The 20,190-nt window shown below is 35.8% G+C and overlaps 1 protein-coding gene across 2 annotated transcripts in view; it reads left to right on the top strand.

The window, feature by feature from the left end:
• DLGAP1 (DLG associated protein 1) overlaps window positions 1-20,190 on the top strand; it is a 614,261-nt gene that overhangs the window by 201,780 nt on the left and 392,291 nt on the right. For both annotated transcript variants that reach the window (XM_063451516.1, XM_063451517.1), the window contains exon 3: window positions 14,025-14,111. The gene's annotated coding sequence lies outside the window, so the exon portion shown is untranslated. The remainder of the gene's footprint in view (window positions 1-14,024; window positions 14,112-20,190) is intronic.

Here is a 20,190-nt window from a genome sequence, read left to right as displayed (position 1 = left end):
ACTTGTTGAAAGCTTTAACACTCTGGGGAGATCTCCCAAGGCAAAATAGACCCTATTTAGAGTTAAAGTACAAAATGTTGAAAGGCATTCTCTTGGTTTCCATGGTAAATGCTCTCTATTTAGTACTTTGTCTCTGAAATGTCTCTAAGTGTTGCCTTGATAAATTACCATCACTATATACATATAATGCATTTCTGTTGCATTACCTAGGGTATATGTGTCTATATGTATTATACGTTAATGTTGTGTTTGGTCATTTTTTAAATCTCATTAAAACAATAGTTGATAAAACTATTGGCTGTGACATGTATTGAATTTGTCATGGTTTTCTAAATCATCTGGTTCTTAAACCAGTGTATCACTATACTTTACACAGCCTACTCTGGATAATTTGATGTGCTTGGCTTAAAACTGCAGAGAGCTCTGCTTGAGATGTGCATGTCAATGATAGATTTTCAGATCGCAAGCACTTCTGCGCATAGTATCAAAAAAAGTACAATTAAAATAATTGCACCAAACTGCAGAACCGGGGCTTGGTATTTTCCTGCCCATTAGGCACATTTTTTGACATTTTGATACAAGAGCGGATAATTCACAATCTGTGAACATTTTGTTGCATATGTAGCTATGTTCGACCAGGCAGAGAAAACACAAATTGTTTTTTCAAGACTTACTTCCGGAATCACTGTGTAGAACCCACATTCAAACTGTTATTTAAAACGTGACATCTCTTTCCTTCCTGCCATATGGAATACCTGAATCATAGCACAATTATCCTATATCCTCATTTTTGTTTCTCAATCGTTTGCTAGATTATGGATTTATTTTGTATATACATTATTAACATTATTAACATTAGCATAATTACCATACATGTCTTTCTTGCTTTAGTATACATTAATTAAAATGAATATTACTGTTATTTTATTATATTTGTTATTATTTATTAACAATGAAAAATTCTGAAGCATATTTAGCTTTAAAACCAGAAAGCATATAATATAACAGTGTGACAGCAGAGTTTTATATTTAGCATGTTTGGTAGTTCTTCTGTATATTAACCCATTTGATATTAAATGTTACATGTTTCCTACAGCCCCTTAGTTCTGTTATGTATAAGCTAATGTAAAAAGCAATGTTCTAACTTGAAGGGAATCTGGATTTTGATTAACCACTCTTTAAAGGAATGCTGTAGGTAATATAACAACTTTATCTTGTTGAAGTTGTATAGTGCCTTCAATCCTACCCTCACAAAACCTTTTATTTTAATAATTAGAAAGCTGGGCTTCAGTCCATTCCTACTAGCCCCCTGGGTATGAGCGCAAGCATAGTTACTTCCTGGCTCTCATACCCTAGCAATAATGTGACATCACATGCACACGCGCATTGCCCGTCACGGTCTGCCATAGAAAACCATTTTATTAAATGATTCTCTGTTGCAGAATTATAGGCGCATCACCGCGAGCGCCTACAGACCCTAATGCTCCTCTATGAGGAGCATTGGTCAGGACCATCATCCTGGAGGCATCTTGGAGGCTGCTGCAGCACTTGTATTCCTAACGTTACAATGCCTCTTTAACTCTTATGAAGGTTATGTATTGAAAACTATACTACATTTTAATAAATTAAAAAAGTAATAACTAATATATCAGAATAAAACCACCAACCACTATGTTCAGGGTATATCTGAATGCAGTGGCTGAGGTTTAATACACAACCTCTTACAAAACATATCCTCCTATTGGCGGAGGTGTTTTGCTCAATCCTCATCTTTCCATATTTATTGTTACAGTACTTCCATTTCCTACATTAGAGTTGATGTCTTTTGCATTATACATAGCAGACAAAGTTTGTGGGTGATACACAGACATATATCTCTTCGGGGCTCCCTATAGCTTCTCCCCTTCAGAGATAGATGACATCTGTTCCACTGGTTTCCTGATCCCTCGCACCTTGCCACAGTTATAAAATGTTGTTAAAAAAGGTTGTAGTGCTTTTGGGCTATAGAATGACAGTATTCCTTTCAAATACACCCAGGGTGTTTTCTAAGGGCCCCAATTAGTTGAAAACTTTGCATGACTTTGTGATATCCAAGCATTATTAATAAGCATTTTCTGCAGCACAATTCATTATTAGTCAGCATTTTTCATCATGTACAATTTATTTAAATGTATAGGATTATCACTATGCAAAATCATGGCATTCGTTTGTTAATGCAAATATGAAATATGTCTATGTACAGATTGCTAAGTGCATGTTTCTAGAATATTTGGGAACTAGTACGATATGTTAGAGGAAACTGGTTAAATGTTTACACAATTATTTCCTCTAATTTAGTACATTTTTACATGTAAGCATTTCTTTACATTAAAAGGATTCTTTCATCAGTGGCAGCTGGGGAGGTTTAAAGATGGTGGGCACTAGACGCTATCCCAGAATTTGACTTTGCTCTTGACATGTTGGTGTATGCCAATTTAACCCCCTGAACTTACCCTGATCTAATGAGAGATCATGTCTTGTTATACACCTTAAACCTATAGTTATATATGTATTTGGGGTACAAAACACTTAAAAAAAGCTTTAAAGAAGTCAGACTCCAACCATGTTACCCAACGGCGGCCCTAAAAAAAGGTCAACGTGTAGGTCTGTTTTTAGGGTTTCCATGAACTGATAGCCAGTACACAGCCAATGGGTGGTCAGAAATCTTATTAGAGCAAGCTAAACATGTCTGTACTGCTTATAGCCAGACAATAGGCTGTTTTACAAAATATCACATGCTTATCTCCAATCCCTACCACACCATTTTTATTATAGCATATTAAAAAAAGAAGGATCTATTTATAGAGCAGGTTCTGAAGAAAGTCAACCATAGGACTGAAATGTTTACCTATTTTTCATGTAGTAATACATAATATTCATTTTGAGTTTTTAACCCCTTCAGGACGGAGTCAATAGTGCACGTTCTGATCAAAACAAAACGTAAACAAAAACTGGAATTTGCGCTATATGTCTGTTCAACCGTAATTCACCTCTTTCATTTTAAATGCACCCACACTTATTATATATCATTTTGTTCAGGAGAAACAGGGCTTTCATTTCATATAAAATATTTATATATGAAACAATTTATTATGAATAAAATAAAAAAAAACTGTGAGAAATATTAATTCTTTTTTTTTTAATTTGTAGTTCCGCCTCACATTTTAGCTGTAAATGTCATAATACTGTTTTTACTGCAACAAAATGCACATATTTGTAATCAGCGATGTCTCACGAGTACAACAGTACCCCCTATTAACAGGTTTTATGGTGTTTTGGAAAGTTACAGAGTCAAATATAGAATGTTCCATTTTCAAATTGAAATTTGCCAGATTAGTAATGTTACCTTTGAGACGGTGTGGTAGCCCAGGAATGAGAATTACCCCCATAATGGCATACCATTTGAAAAAGTAGACAACCCAAGGTATTGAACGTGGGGTATGTTTAGTCTTTTTTAGTAGCCACTTAGTCACAAACACTGGCCAAAGTTAGCGTTCATATTTGTTTTTGTGTGATAAAGGCAAAAAACTAATATTTGGCCAGTGTTTGTGACTAAGTGGCTACTAAAAATGACTGGACGTACCCCATTTGCAATACCTTGGGTTGTCTACTTTTGCAAATGGTATGCCATCATGGGGGTAATTCTTATTCCTGGGCTACCATACGGTCTCAAAGGCAACATAACTAATCTGGCAAATTTCAATATCAAAAAAATGAAATGCAAGCCTTATATGTGACTCTCTAACTTTCCAAAACACCATAAAACCTGTACATGGGGGGTACTGTTATTCTCGGGAGATTTCACTAAACACAAATATTAGTGTTTTAAAACAGTAAAACATATTACAACAATAATATAGTCCATAAAAGTGCAGTTTGTTTGTAAAAAATGCAAAAAACGTCACTTTTACTTAAAATATCATCGTTGTAATACAATTTACCAGTTTTAAACACTAATATTTGAGTTCAGCGAAGTCTCCCGAGTAAAACAGTACCCCCTATATACAGGTTTTATGGTGTCTTGGAGAGTTACAGGGTCAAATATAGTGCTTGCGAATTAAATTCTCTGCACTTTCTCCCTGTGTTGTCAGGCATGTCAATCAAATTTTAATTAATCAAATGACATAATTATGTTAAAAAATTACTTAAATATACACGTAGAATTTTAATATATATGCATTTATAGGTATTTAAATTCTACGTGTATACTAATGTAATCTTTTATGTAATTATATGTATTTATCTATATATATATATTTGCGGTTATTTGTATTTTATATATAGATAGATATATATAGAATGTCATTCTAAGTGTATTCTGTTTCCAATATATATATATATTAATAACAAAATACAGTTAGAATGAAATTACATATGAATATATAATTTATTTTAAATTTTGTTTCAATATTTTATTTATTTATTTATTTATTTATTATTGTAATTATACGTATATATATATATATACATATTATATATATGTAACGTCATTCTAAGTGTATTTTAATACTAATATATATACTAATATTAATATTAAAATACATTACGTATGACGTTACATATATATAATATGTATATATATTATATATATAATATATATACATATATTATATATATATATATATATATATATATATATATAAATACTTTTATTTTATTTTAACATGTGTATTTAATTTTTTTTTATACTTTCCTACCAGCAGGGGGACTGTCTAATATTTCAGACAGTCCCCCTGCTGGCAGATCCATAGCCAGCTATAGGGGGCCAAGTGATCGCTCTTTGAGAGCGATCACATGGCCCCCGGGGGCCTCATTTGCTCTCAGGCAGGCATTTGGGCTCTCAGGCAGCCCCCCAGAAGAGGATCGCGGCGGAGGTAAGTATAGCTTACCTCCTGAGGGCTTCAGCCGTTACGGCGTTCTATGCCGCCGCAACGGCTTTAAAGCCCTTTAAAGCCGCAACGGCATAGAACGCCGTAACGGCGTTAAGGGGTTAAAGACCACTGAGTATGCTCCTTTTGGTGTTGTATATGATAATTGGAGCTTGTGGCACCGTTGCAAGTATAGTGGAGACATTGTCAAATGCATTGCATCTGGAATATATATAGATATATACACACACATACACACACACACACACACACACACACATACACACAATACGCAAGATCCAGCACACTCACTTATCCACTAAACAGCAACTTCAATGTTTACAGATTGTATTAGTTTTTTAAAAAAAAACACCTATTCTAGGCAAAAATAATGGGGGTTTAGTAACACTATATGATCATACATTGCATAAGCCTGCCACAACGTCAATGTACCCCAGGTCCTACTCAAACAGCCTAATTTCTACTCTTATAAGATTAACCCACTTAGCTGTAGGAAAAGAAAACACATGTATCTGTCTGCTACCACAATGCTAAGGACAATATTTCAGAATGCATTGTCCACTGGAAACATTGTATTGATAGATTCCATACTTACTATTGAATACCATGCATGTACCAGTAATCAAAATGACAATTAGTAGACCTATATTTGTTGTTGCCATTTCAACTCATAAAATGTACATATTAAATGTCACAACTTTCTTGCAGCAGACCTAGCCATCCCTACATCAGAAGACAATTGTAAAAAGACAATGTAGACCGTATAAACATTTAATCTCATTGGTTCAACTATAGTGTCTGAAGGCCCTTTTCATTGACCCTATATTCAGTGTGTTAAATAATTTTGGAGCAGTTTAACACTCAATTAAGGTCCTTAGTTGCCCGCAGCCCGGACACCAATGGAAGTATGGCTAAGGTAGAGATTACACTCTACCGTAGCCATACCTTTATACTAACAAAGGGCATACTATCAGTTATACTAACTGAGTTAGTTAGTCAGTTATACTAACTGAAAGCAGACAACTGACATTTTATTTCAATCACAGACACACATGGTTGTTCAAGTATATGCTTCCTCATTAGCCCAAGAAGCACAGGGTTGTTGGACTACTGGGGACTCTCGTTTAACATTAAAATATTAAACATGGTTTAACAATGTACAGAATAATGGCGCCAGGGGACTCCAAAAACTAATAATTATTATTTAGTATACTTTTGGACTAGCAGTCCTATGTGTTTAGTGACTTTATAGAAAGGCATCCCAAATCAAATAAATAACTACGATATAATCCAAAAATTCCTCTTAATTCATTTAGATTTTGACTTGACATGTTTAGCACTTACTTCTGAAATTGGTTCACGTGTTTATATTGTAAAATGTCTGCAAAGCATTTATTGTGGCAGTGCATTGTCTCATTTAATACCATCCCTCTCTCTCTGTAGAATGTAGAACAAACTATTGATGCATGAGTGACATTATTATGCTTTGTTACTTGATAATCAGTGCAAGAACCGTAACAATGTCCACAGGGATTAAATACAAAAAAGTCTAAGCATGCTTAAAATAAGCAGTTTTTTTTTCTCTGCAATCTCCGCGGATAACCCTTATATTTTTGTTTTTGAAGAAATACAACATATCTGAACCCCCATTCCCCCCCAAAAAATAATACTTATAAATATCAATTTATAAAGAATGAGACATAAAAAAAAACATGTATTTTATTATTAACTTTTAAAAAGTATAATTTAATACAAAATAATTTTGTATCGGGCAATTACATTTTATGAACCGCTTCAGGGGTAAGAAAGGTGGAAAAAGCACTGATGTTATGCAATTGAATGCCCGTTTTATGTCTGAAGCTTCTGCAGTGTGTTACATCCTGGAGGTTTGGTGGAAAACAGATAGAGGATGCTCCTGGCAACAGTGACGTTACTCTTCTGAATTATTTTAGGAAACATGTACTTCTCTCTTCTTTCCATAACAAGCAAAATGAAGGATTCTCTCATGATTCATATTTCATGTCTCTCGATATATGTACACATCAACTATCTGAGCATTTGGTCAAATTAATCAGCCATATACTGTCACTTTTCAACAGTACCCAAAGCTCATCAGTACATTTTATTTCTCTTTGGTAAAGAAAGAGTAAATATGAAATAATTTACATATGTATGTATGCATGTAATGTGTATATCAATGGTTCCCAAACCACGACTTGATTTTTCTTTTAAGAGTCCTTTACTACTATTGCAAATGTAGTTATCTGACTGATGACAGTTAAATTGCTGCTTTTGCTGGTATCTCAGTTTCACTATGTTCTTCTAGAGCCCTTGGTGTTCAGTATTATCTGAGAGATTTTTTGTTTTACCTTGGACATTACAAAATAATTTAGCCAGTTTGGTAACCACTATATAATGAATAATACGAGGGATTTTGACTAGCTAGTATTTTCTGAATATAAGTAGAGCCATGGCTGGGTTTTCTGTTAGGTAGAATAGTGTTGCAGGGTTGATTCAGCATATTGTAAGTGGAGGAGGATTCCTTGCAAATACTAAATTGGTGTTGGTTTTAGTATATTGACACCAAACAAAAACATGAAGGTTAAAATAGAATGTTTTATTTAACTTGGATATTGCAGCGTTTACATGATTTGGCAGTGACTGAGAGGTATAGAATGGATACCTGAAGGGAACTGGAAAACATATTTTTTCCATGAAGAGTCAGAACCCTGACCAAGTTTTTTGACCCCTCCACACATAGATGCTCATAATAATTGCCCTAATAACGAGTCTTACAGAGCAGATGAAACCGCAATGTAAGACTTTGTGTTAATCATATTTCTCACCAGTGTTAGAATGAGGTTAGGACTCCTGTTGTGGTACTTTGATAGCTATATTGTGTTTTAAAACTATAAAGCTTGCTAATGAGCAGCAATACAGTTATTCGTGGCTTCTCATTTAGCTCGGATAGAATGGTCATATTGTAGAAATTGGCTTTTGCAATAAAGTAGAGAACTGTCAACTTCAGGTGACTTCATCATAATGTTAATATACAGTCATGGGAAAAATAAAGCACACCCTCTTTGATTTCTAAGGTTTTACATATCAGGATTTAATAACATTCATTTGTTTCTTAGTAGATCTTAAAATTAGGTAAATACAACCTCAGATCGACAACACATGACATATTACACCGTGTCATGATTTATTTAACGAAAATAAAGCCAGAATGGAGAAGTCATGTGTAAAAACTAATAACATTATTATTATTAGTATTAGTATTTATATAGCACCAGCTTTTACCGCAGCGCTTTACAATAAAAGGGGAATTTACCAAATGAGACAATAACAAAATGTAACACGAGCAATAGTTGGTTGAGGACCCTGCTCAAACGGGCTTACAGTCTAAAGGAGGTGGGTATAAAAACACAATAGGAATGGTATTGAGGGAGACAGCAAATGAACTGGAGGTGAGAGTGGAGCGTGGCCCTTTAGGAGAGAGCTAGAGGATGATAAACCACCTTTAGCAGTAATAACTCGAGGTAATAATCTTCTGTATGACTTTATCAGTTTCTCACATCATTGTGGATGCATTTTGGCTCATTCTTCTTTGCAATGTTGCTCCAGTTGATTGAGGTTTGCTGTCACAACTCTATAATGCTTCAATCGTGTTGAGGCCTGGACTTTGACTGGGCCATGGAAACAATTTGATTCTTTTATTAATTTGCTCTGTTCTTTTTCGAAAGAAGAGGCTTTCTCCTGGCAACCTTTCCAAACAAACCTTGTTCAGTCTTTTTTAATTGTGCTGTCATGTAGTTTTACATTTAACATGCTAACTGAAGCCTGTATAGTCTGAGATGTAACTCTTTGGTTTTGCAATATCTCTAAGCAATGGATTGTCTGGTGAATTAGCTGGAATGTCCACTCCTGGGAAGATTAGCAACTGTCTTGAATTCTTTCCACTTTTCAATAATATTTCTCACTGTAGAATGATGGACTTTTACTTGTTTGGAAATAGCCTTAGAGCCCTTCCAAGTTTGATAGGCAGCAAAAATTGCTTCTCTAAGGTCACTGCCAATGTATTTCCTCCATGGATTTGTGTCAATACACACCTGAATGCTCCAGGCCAGCATACTGCAAAAGCTTTGGCTTTTATAGAGGTGACCTCATTTGCTGATGATCAATTGATCAAGGGCATTCCTATGGAAGCACTTAGGGTGTACTTGTTATTTTTACACATAGATTCTAAATTTTGGCTTTATTTTTGTTAAATAAGTCTTGACACTGTGTTATATGTCATGTGTTAGTTGTTCATCTAAAGTTGTATTTGCTTAATTTTAAGACCTGCTAAGGAACAGATGATTGTTATTATGTCTTGATGTAAAACCTTAGAATTCAAAGAGGGCGTACTTTCTCTTTCCTATGACTGTATATTTAAATGAATCTGCTAGAGCTACAGAAGATGTTTAGGTTAAATATATAATGACTTGACAATAGTTCCTTCATCATCTAAGAGGATGCTGCTGGCAGCATTTGGGGAGGACAGATTAGCATACACTTACTGTAGACTGCATATTTGAGACTTTTATTACTATATAGAATGTCTAAAATGCACAATTTATTGATTATATTTCATTCTTATAAATTGTGACTTCATGTAATTCTCTTTTTAAAAACTCTAGATTTGCATGAGACTGGTTACATTAAAACAAGGTATATACCTGGTTATGGTGCACAGGACTCCTTTCCTTTTACTTCCCACAGCACAGGTCATGATGGAAGATGGGGAGGCACATATGTGGGAACTCAGTGCTTGCTAGTATTCATTTTGGTTAAACTGCTTGCTCGAAGGTAACAGTACTACACGCAGGATTTTTTTTTCCTTTCAGCATGTTTAGATTTTATTAGCTACTTGTTGACAATCACCTTTGACAAGCTGGCTGTCAAAAGAGCAATACTTGACAACTAATATGATCAAGAAGGTCTTGAGGGTTGGCTCAAGACCTTTAAAAGATTTGCAAAGTTATTTTTTCCATACTACTTTAAAGCAGCATTGTCTCTTTCCATCCTCCAAAATGTACTTATAAAGATAAAACACTCATCATATACTATAACAAAATAAGTATAAATCTGTATTAGTATTTTTTCTATGCTTGACAAATTTGACAAAGGGCAGAGCTACCTTTTGTCAAACATTTAGCCATCATTAGTGAAAAACCACAGTTCATGGAGGATACCGCGGTCTTGCAGGATTGTACATAGACCTCAGTGTTGTACTCTTGTGCAAGCGAGGGAGTATAACACTGAAGATGGTTCCTATTAGCTGAAGTGCCAGGAGCTGAATAGGACTTGCACGAACAGGATGAAGGTGACTACGAGGGACAGGTTCAGGTAAGTATAACTTACATTCCATGGAAACCCTCAGCCATCGCACTGCCAGTGGATATGTCAACATCGATGACCATGACGGTGACAGAGCTGCTTAAAAAATTGCTTGAAAAATCTAAAATTTGCAATAAAAACCGATCGGTCATAAAGCAACCTTAAGGTGGCCATCAAGGGCTTAGACTGGAACCCTGACACAGCACTCATTTAGAGCCCACTGTTGTAGTTATGGTGAGAGGAACACCGTCCCATCATAATCTGTCAAATGGTTTTTGCACGGTTTGAAACGTACCCGGGCTCCATTTAATGCCTGCACTCAATCCTGGTTCCTCAGTTTTGTTCATTGTAAGAACTTGTTTGACTCATTAATTAGTAAAGAGCCCTCGGTTGACACTCTTAAGCAAAGAATGAATTCCTTCATAAGCATGGTTTGGCTGATTATGCTGGGATAGTGCCAGGGCACTGCTAGCACCATACCTGCTACAGCAAGCTATAATGATTATGTTGCTTGGAAGTGACCTTTAATTTACTTATATACATGAATGCAGAGATATATTTGTAGTGACATTCCAAACAACTACACCACACCTACACACACGCAGGCCCACCACAAACAGTTAATACATTGACAGTTTTTACGGCTGAATTCTGCTAAGGTCATCAGGATAGGTAAATGACACACCAGTGACATCATTGCATGGATCTCCATTGTATTGTATGGAGTTTCACTGTTTTTAAGGGAATTATCTGGAGGAACTGATATATTTGCATGCAATTTATTCTGCATGAATGCACTTCTAATCTTGAGCAAGCTAACTACCTTTTAGCTGTTATGTTCCTTGATGTCCATATCAGTGGTATCCAGGTTCGGATGTTTCTGGTAGCATCATATATTAAAAAAACACCTTATAATGGAGCTCTGGCTGTTTGTTGTTATTGATGTTCTTATCAAAACCTCACAAAGTCTTAATCCAGGATGCAAAAATTAGGCAAATCCTTCACAACCTGAAAACTCGGCTTATTGTTTTCCTCCATATATAAGGACTGTTTGAAGCCCATAACTGATATATACATATACAGAAATAAACACACAAAGGATTATTTAATAAACAGTAATAATGTAGGTAACATTCCCAACACAGATACTATTTAGCAACTCGAATTCTAATTCCTGTTGAAGTCATATGTACTGTATAAAAAGTATTTTGCTCCTTTTATTTTTGTTCTTTTCCATTTCCTTGTGTCTCTTACTTAGCTCTCCATTTCATCTGTGCTACTTTCATTTGCTGTGTTTCTATTTTAGGGATTTTCTTGTTTGTGAGCCTTTCCTTGCACGTGTCTTTTCTGTAACCCTGTTTTAGCCCTGTTGCCTATGTCCATTGCTTTCTGCTCTCTGTGTCTCCACTCTATTTTTGCTTGTATCTATTATACTCTCATCCCTATGTCACTGAGCCTCTCCCTTGCTCAGTCTCTTTCTAGCCTTCCTCTGAACTCTGTGCCCCTGATATGGATCATCTGCATCACCTTTAGTCATGCATTATTTATTTGCCCCCTCTTGTGCTCCTCTAGCTCTCTTTTACAATTTTCATTATAGCCATTTATATATATATATATATTACAATCCATTTCATCCCCTTCATTCCTTCTCCCCAATGCCAAATAGCGTCCTCCCACTATCTATCTTTCTGCACTGCAGCCATATTACCATTACCCATCCCTGTTGCCATAGTTCTGAAATCATACACACTTCCCTATAGCCATATTCCCTACCGTTAATGATCACATAGTTATGCTGTAATAATACTCACAGCTATATCACTCGCACCCCACCCCTATATCCCCAGACTCACAGCCATGACTTTCTATGTCAGAAACTCTTTTACTCCCAACCTTACTACTCGGCCTGTGCCTGTTCCACCTTCCAAACCCCAAAACCCCCTTCCCGAAGCAAAAAGTGCTCACATTTCTAGTGGCACAACTGTTCTTCTGTTCTATGCACATGTGTTGATCTTCATCTTATATAACTAATACAACAGACGTCAGATTGTTTATCTTAGGTTACCTACATGGTAGGAGATGAGAGGCTTGATTCAATAACAGCATCACAAAGCTGACTGTTTGAAAACATGTTTGCTATTCATTTACCAACATTAGCAACATTATAAATTGCTAGGTTAGAACACTTGTTAAAAATGAAAAGAGAAATTAAGCAAACAGTCTAGTCTTTCCGCTGTTTAATAGCTTTGAATTATGGTTAGCTATAATATCACTTGTACGGACCACATCTTGACTTGACCAAATATATACACAATTTGTTTTGCACAGTTTAAGTAATCGTTCACCACTATATCTCATATTACAGTCTAGTATAACTCACTAATTAGAACATAATAGAACAAGGCTTTGAAGGAAAAACTTTTACCACAGCTTACATTCCGGGAAAGACACAACTGCATAATTACGTTCCAGTACAGTGATTTTACTGTTAGATTGTTTGACAAAATAGAAATGCTATTCTCACAGTGAGATGAATCACCAATATTCCTGGAAGTATTGAATAGTGGTATTCCCATTTATGTCTAGTTTACAAATAAGGAATTCTTATTAATACCTCACAAATACTTGATGATTGAATGTTGTGGATGGTGGCTGACATTGTAGACAGACAGACAGATGTCATAGCATGAATAATAGAGATATGGTGATTCATTTCTTTCTGTCGTGTGTCATGTTACACTGGCATCAGCTGGTATCCTGGCTATCTCAGCTTTTCTAATGTGTGTAATTGATAGAAGCCATTTCATCTTCCCTAGGGGGGCAAATTGTACACAACTGGTGTCTCCAAAATGGAACTTAATCATTTCAAAATGTCTCACTGTTAAAAGCAGATGTTTTTGTTCTTTCTTAAAACAATCAAACATGTTATGTTTTGCTGTTTGTAACAATTTCCTACACACCACTATTGTTCAGTAATGTTGACAATTATTTTGCAGTAACAATTTATTATATTTAAAAAAAGGAGATTGTAGTAATCTGTGATTCTACTTGTGGATGAGTAGGAATCACAATGAAATAGCAAAAATATTTATGTGTGTGTGTGTATGTATGTGTACATATGTATATGTTGATCTTAGAATTATATGCTTTATTTTTACCTTTACTGTACCAATTTGGTATATACAATATTAGTGTCCGTTTACTGTCCAGTCTTAACTTTAAATGTACATTGGATTAAAGTATTCTTTCCAGCCACCATGTGTAGATGAAGACATAAATCTACTACTTGCACTTAGTTCAATGTATACATGGAGCTGCATCATAATCCCACACAAAATATGATCACTAAAAATGAACACATACATCCCCATTGCTCCTATATTTGTCCTTGCCTGCCTGGTGGAAGAACAATGTTTCTGTTGGAACTTGAGAAATTGTGTTTGACTCATGCCCCCCTACTGCAAGGCTTATTATTACAGTGTTGCACATAACAGGAGCCATGGGATCTTGCTCTGTTTAGCCTGTTTGTGTGTTTTTTTGTTTGTTTTGTTTTTTACCAGTTATCTGCAACAGATAAATGAATGAACTGTGAAAATGTAATGTAATAAAATGATACAGGTGATTGGTGTACTTTAACTTACTGTGTGTTGCCATTATAAAGATTGTTGTAATTTTGTGTTTTATTTAATGCTTTTTCCTTCTCTCTCTTAACAGAGCTATATTGTATAGCTGTTGTCATTCTTATATTTTGTGGACATTTCTCTATACAACTAAATGCTGAAAATGAAACACTGACTAAAAGTAAGTTTTTTACCTGTATATTTATATTACCTTAAAAAGTAACCATTTAAATGATGATTATAATAAACATTAGGCTTTGAGATTTGTCCAAATTTTAAAATCCTGAACTACGAATCACCATATCTATGATAAGGAAACAAACATTGGCAATGGGCACGCCGTTTTGTTTGTTACGCAATTCATTATTCCATCCATTGCACCAAAAGAAAAAATAATTGATAGTTATGGAACAGCTACTAAATGTTGATTGTATTCACAGATTAAATGAGAAGAGACCAATAGAGTGTATAACAGAGGAACAGTATATTTAATAAATATTAAAAAAAATATATAGATTTTATTTATTTTTTAGTGCTCCTCCTTTTTTCCCTTTGTGCTTTAAATACCACCACAAAAATACTCCTATCAGTGTTCTGCAATATATATATACATACACATATATACATATATACACATACACACATACACACACACACACACACCGTATATAATGTATTTATATTTTACAGTACACTAATGCACGCATTGTCACTCTATTTTAGCAAAATAGCACATGGACAAAACCAGAATAGCCCGAAACAAATAAAATCTAATTTCAGACAAATTGTTTCAAACTTAATTTTTCTGCCATGCACAAGTCTTTTAAGCAGGTTATTTATTTTTTGAAGTATGTATAGATTGAAAGAGACTTAAAGTTATTAAGTTATTTTGACTTAGACAGTATGTTGTAAGAAACTAGAACACCTACATTGAAATGGTCAGCGATCATTCTAGACAAGTGCTAAATCAGACAACCTTTTAAACTGCTGCTCCAGGTGATCATTATTTCCCCAAATTGTTAAGTTCCATATTGATGGAAACAAGTGACAGCAACTGTAGATCAACATTCTGTCTAATGTCAGGTGCTGCCTGGTTTTGTGTTTTTATTTTTTAATGAAATGCTGTACTCTGGAAACATATAACCTTTATATGGCCAGTACTCCATATGACAAACCTAAAGTGTATCTGTCATTTGTGTGCCTAGTTTTAAAGTTATTTCTTAACTAATAATGAAGTGACCACTATACATTATGTATTTCTCTTGCAAAGGTTCTGTAAGGACAATTTAGTATATTAACTATTTCCTATTTTGGAAGATAAAGCTGCCAGGAAACCATTGTTGATGTGTTCAATTTTAGTGACTTCATGCTCTATAATCGAGACACACACATGCACACTTTACTGGTAGAATATGAATAATTATTTTATTAAAGAGCAATATGTGCACCATAACCACTTTATATCAATGAAGTGATTGCAGTGCCTGGATTCTCTTGGTGTTGTATTACCATCTAATGTCCAACAATTTTCGAATGGTTAGACTGTAAGCTCGTTTGTGCAGGTTCCTCGTCAACCTATTGTTTCTGTAGCAATGTGTAATTGTCTTATTTATTGTAAAATGTCCCCCTTTTTCTAGTATTGTAAAGTGTGGTGGCATAAATTGGCTCTATATAAATGCCAAAAATAATAATAAAAATAACATAGATTTAGAGCACTTCTCTAATGCCTCTCCTTTGCTGCTCCAGCTAATGAAGATGACCTGCCCCAAGCAGCAAAAGGATGTCAGTGATTGTCTGAGAGTGTTAGCTGAAACTCTCAGCCTATCACTGGCAGCCAATCCCAATTAAAATAATGTACACTTTTTAAGCTTTACTCATGATGCGTTATATCAATGCCATCCTTTGTCTGCTTGAGTGAACGCTTTCCAGAGTAGCAAATGAGAGTCAGACTATGAGCTCTTGAGGACACTAATTCTGCATTAAAGCATTCGAAAATAGTTTAACACTAGAACGTAAAACAGCCACAGGGGACTCCATGTACTATGATAACTTAATTGAGATTGAATAAGTAGTTATCATACCCAGAGTGCTCCTTTAGTTTAAAAATATACATAAAATAACAAATATACTTAACTATGTATTTCACTGCAGACAATATTTTCCTGATAAGGAAGAGTAGGCTCCATAAGAGAATATAATTAGCCCATCTAATACTCTACAGAGTGAAATGTTAACTTTTGGAGTTGTGTAATATTGTCAAAAGAATCATTTCTACTTTCAATCTTCACATGTACAGCAACCTTGGATATGGATCAGACGTGCAAACTTGACTACTAGTTAAACATTTCCTCTGTTGCATCAAAAAATTGCTCAAAGAATAAATGACATGTGGAAGCTGAATTCCTGACCCTATAGGGTTAAAACCACCGTCTAGCCCCCTTGCCTCCCTAAATATAGTAAAATCTTACCTGTATTCAAGTCTGAAGCTGCTGTCTCTGCCCCTGAACTGCCTCTGTCTGGTGACATCATCAGAAGTGATTATCTGAGCCAATCACAATAATTTCCTATAGGATTGGCTGAGACTGTCAAAGAGGCAGATCGGAGGCAGAGCCAGCACAAGTCAAACACAGCCATGGCCAATCAGCATCTCCTTATAGAGATTAATTGAATCAGTGCATCTCTATGATAAAATGTCAGTGTCTGCATGCAGAGGATCGAGACACTGAATGGCAGTACTGCACAGTGTGCAGCACTGCCCCAGGAAGCAGCTCTAGCAGCCACCTGAGTAGTGGTCAGTGAAGTTATCACTAGGCTGTAATGTAAACACTGCATTTTCTCTGAAAAGACAGTTTAGAGCAATAAGGGAATGATTAAACTCACCTGAACAAATACAAAAAAGCTCTACTTGTTCTGGTGACTAAAGTGTCCCTTTAATACACATATTATGTATATTAATGAATCAAAAGAGGTAACCACATGGTGAATTAAAATAATTTAAACATATTATTATGTTATTTTCATATATAAGTATAAAAAGTACATCTTGTGCATTGAGAAGTGAGAAAAAGTCAGTCCAGAATTGAACATTTTCTAAATGATGATGGTGTAAAAGTAACCCACCCTGTGAAAATTAGTAATTCAGTTGCAATTTATATAATCTGGCTTCAGATCCTAATACAGCACAGTCCACATCTGAGAAAATAAGTTCGTTTTTGGATAAGGTCCATTTCAAACAAATTTCAACAGATAGATTGGATATACTAAATTCTCCTATATCTCAAAATGAAATGATAAATTCCATTAACATGATTCCTGCGGGAAAAGCTCTGGGACCTGATGGTTTTACAATGGCATATTATAAGTCTTTCTCTGGCATTTTAACCCCATATTTGACTTGTTTGTTTAATGATTACTGGAATACAGAACAAATGCCGGGGGAGGCTTTGTGTGCCCAAATTGTGACCTTACCCAGACCTGGAAAAACTCCTAATGTTTGTTAAAATTTTCGACCTATTTCCCTGATTAATAATGACACCAAAATGTATTTGAAAATATTGGCTATTAGACGTTTACAAATTAAGATGTGTATTAAACCATCAGGCCCTGGACAGTACTGGGCATTTCATTAATTTCATTCACCAGATAAAATTGGACCGTATTCCTTCTCTGCTCCTTTCATTAGATGCAGAGAAGGCATTTGATCAAATTCATTGGGATTTCATAAAGGAAGTAATGTCATGATTTAATATTCCAGATTCTTTCATCAGGGCTGTGTTTGCGCAATATTGCGCTCCAACTTCATGGATATCTGCAACTGGTTTTATCTCTGAAACTTTTAAGTTTTCCAATGGGACGGGCAGGGTTGTCCGTTGTCATCACTCCTGTTTGTGTTGGCAATGGAGCCCCTGGCTGAAATTATTAGACAGTGTGCAGATATAGAGGGCATTGCAGTAGGGGACAGGGTGCATACAAATGGCCTTTTTGCAGATGACATTATGCTTTCATTAAAAAATCCTATGACCTCAGTTGACTCCCTAATGTCAATCTTGCGTGAAGTTGGCGAAATATCATATTACAAATTTAATACTAACAAAACTCAGGCTCTTTCTTTCTACACTCCGTGGTATGATTTAAATGTTCTGAAACAGAAATTTGACTTTGACTGGAGCATTGACCTATGCAAGAACATGTCAAAAATGCATATCTTTAATCCTGCTAATATCTGGACCGAAATTAAGGATGACTTTGAGAGGTGGTGTAGTCTTGAAATCTCATGGTTAGGTAAGATTAACTCGGTCAATATGTCTCTCCTTCCAAAAATTTTATATTTTATCAGAGCAATCCAACTCATAATAGATGTAGGTTGCAAATATATAATTAGTTAAACAATATTACTTTAACTATTTATAATGATCCACATTACCTATTGATATATTTTGTGGGGAAGAGATCAAAATGTCCTTAGTGTATACTTTCTTTTATCTTTTAAGTTATGAGTAGAATAGACTCCACATTGTTTAAAATTAAATATCCATTGCTGGATTATTCTCTAGAAATATATTTTCTGTTTGTATGTTATCAAAATAGGACTCTCTCTGGAGGTGCTTATTCCCTTCCTATGCTTTAAATCAAATAGATGCTGACATCATATGTCCAGCCAAGTGGTTGCATTCCAAACCTTATATCTAAAATTAAAAAAACAGTGTTCAAGCACCAACAAGATCAATCAAACATCATTATATTAGTAGAAAACAGAAAAAAATCGAATCTCTACACTTTTCAGATACACTTATTGGACTGAAAGCTTTTGCACACAAATATATATAAGTACAATTTAACCAATGCTTTCTATATATAAGACTAAGGTGTAACCACAAACAGGTTCTAATACTGCTATTTACCAAGAGTATGATTAAAAAATGGAGTCCATTCTAAATCAGGCCAAATAGACCAATGTTTGTTAAGCTTCATTAGCATCAGCCTTCACCAAATAGTTTTACCTTAAGAGTTTAAAATGTTGTGTCTATAGAACTCGTTTTAAATGTTTTTAATTATAATTTAAAAAAAAAAAAAACAATCTCCAAACACACCTTTCTGATCAACTAGAACTCTTACTCTATCCCATAGAAACACTACACAACTGAATGCCAAAACCAACACATATGGGTGCAGCCAGGGCCGGATTAACATAGGGGCTGATGGAGCTGCAGCTCCAGGCCCAGGCCCATGGAATAGGCCCATTGATTTTAAAAAAAAATATATATATTTTTTTTTTTACTTTTTTTTTTTTTTCACACACTACTCTTAGGGATTCCACCTGGCTTTTATTTTATTGGCACAGCCAGTATTTGAGGCTGCCTGGCTGGTGCCAATATTGCAGTGATACTGGCAATACAAATGCTGGTATTTTTCTCAATATAAACAAGAGATTACTATGCAATACCAGCACTGGCCAGTAGGGGTCGTGTGTGGAGACAGGCAGGAATAGGAAGTTCCAGCATATCCCTCCCTGCCTATCTCTATTCACTGATCTGCAGGGGTACAGCTACAGAGAGTCCAGACAGCAACACCCACCCTGCAGAGACAGCCTACAGCTCAGCGAAGTAAGGAATGGGGGAAAAGGCTGCAAGGAGACATACACTGAGACACTAAGGGACATTGGGAGACATTATGACACAGACACATGGGGATACAGTGTCCCCATGTCTCCCAGTCAGTGTCCCTGGTGTCTCAGTGCCCCCTAGTCTCCCAGTGCCCCCAGTCTGCCAGTGTCTCACTGTCCCCATGTCTCCAAGCTAGTGTCCCTAGTGTCTGTGGCCCTGGTGTCTCAGTGCCCCCATGTCTCAATGTCCCCATGTCCCCCAGCCTCTCTAGTGTCTGTGTCCCTGGTGTCTGTGTCCCTGGTGTCTATTTTCCCAGTGTCCCAGCCAGTGTCCCCTAGTCTCCCAGTGTCACTGGTGTCTCCGTGTCCCTAGGTCTCCCCGTGTCCACAGGTCTCCCCATCTTCCTAGTGTCCTAGTGACATGGGGACCCTGGGATACATGGGGACACAGGGAGACATAGGGCATTGAGACACTGTGATACATAGGATCACTGGGAGAACTGGGGACACGACACTGGGGGACACTGGGAGACATGGGGCACTGAGACACTGATACATAGGAACACTGAGACCTGGAGTAATCGACACATGGGGGCACTGGGAGGACTCCATCTATACAGCAGAATCAAACTAAGTAGTTTTTTGGTGATTTTACAGC

The sequence above is a fragment of the Pelobates fuscus genome, chromosome 4 (assembly GCF_036172605.1).
Source record: "Pelobates fuscus isolate aPelFus1 chromosome 4, aPelFus1.pri, whole genome shotgun sequence".
Taxonomy (NCBI): Eukaryota; Metazoa; Chordata; class Amphibia; order Anura; family Pelobatidae; genus Pelobates; species Pelobates fuscus.
Note: the sequence above shows the minus strand (reverse complement) of the source record. Positions and strands in the feature narration are given on the sequence as shown.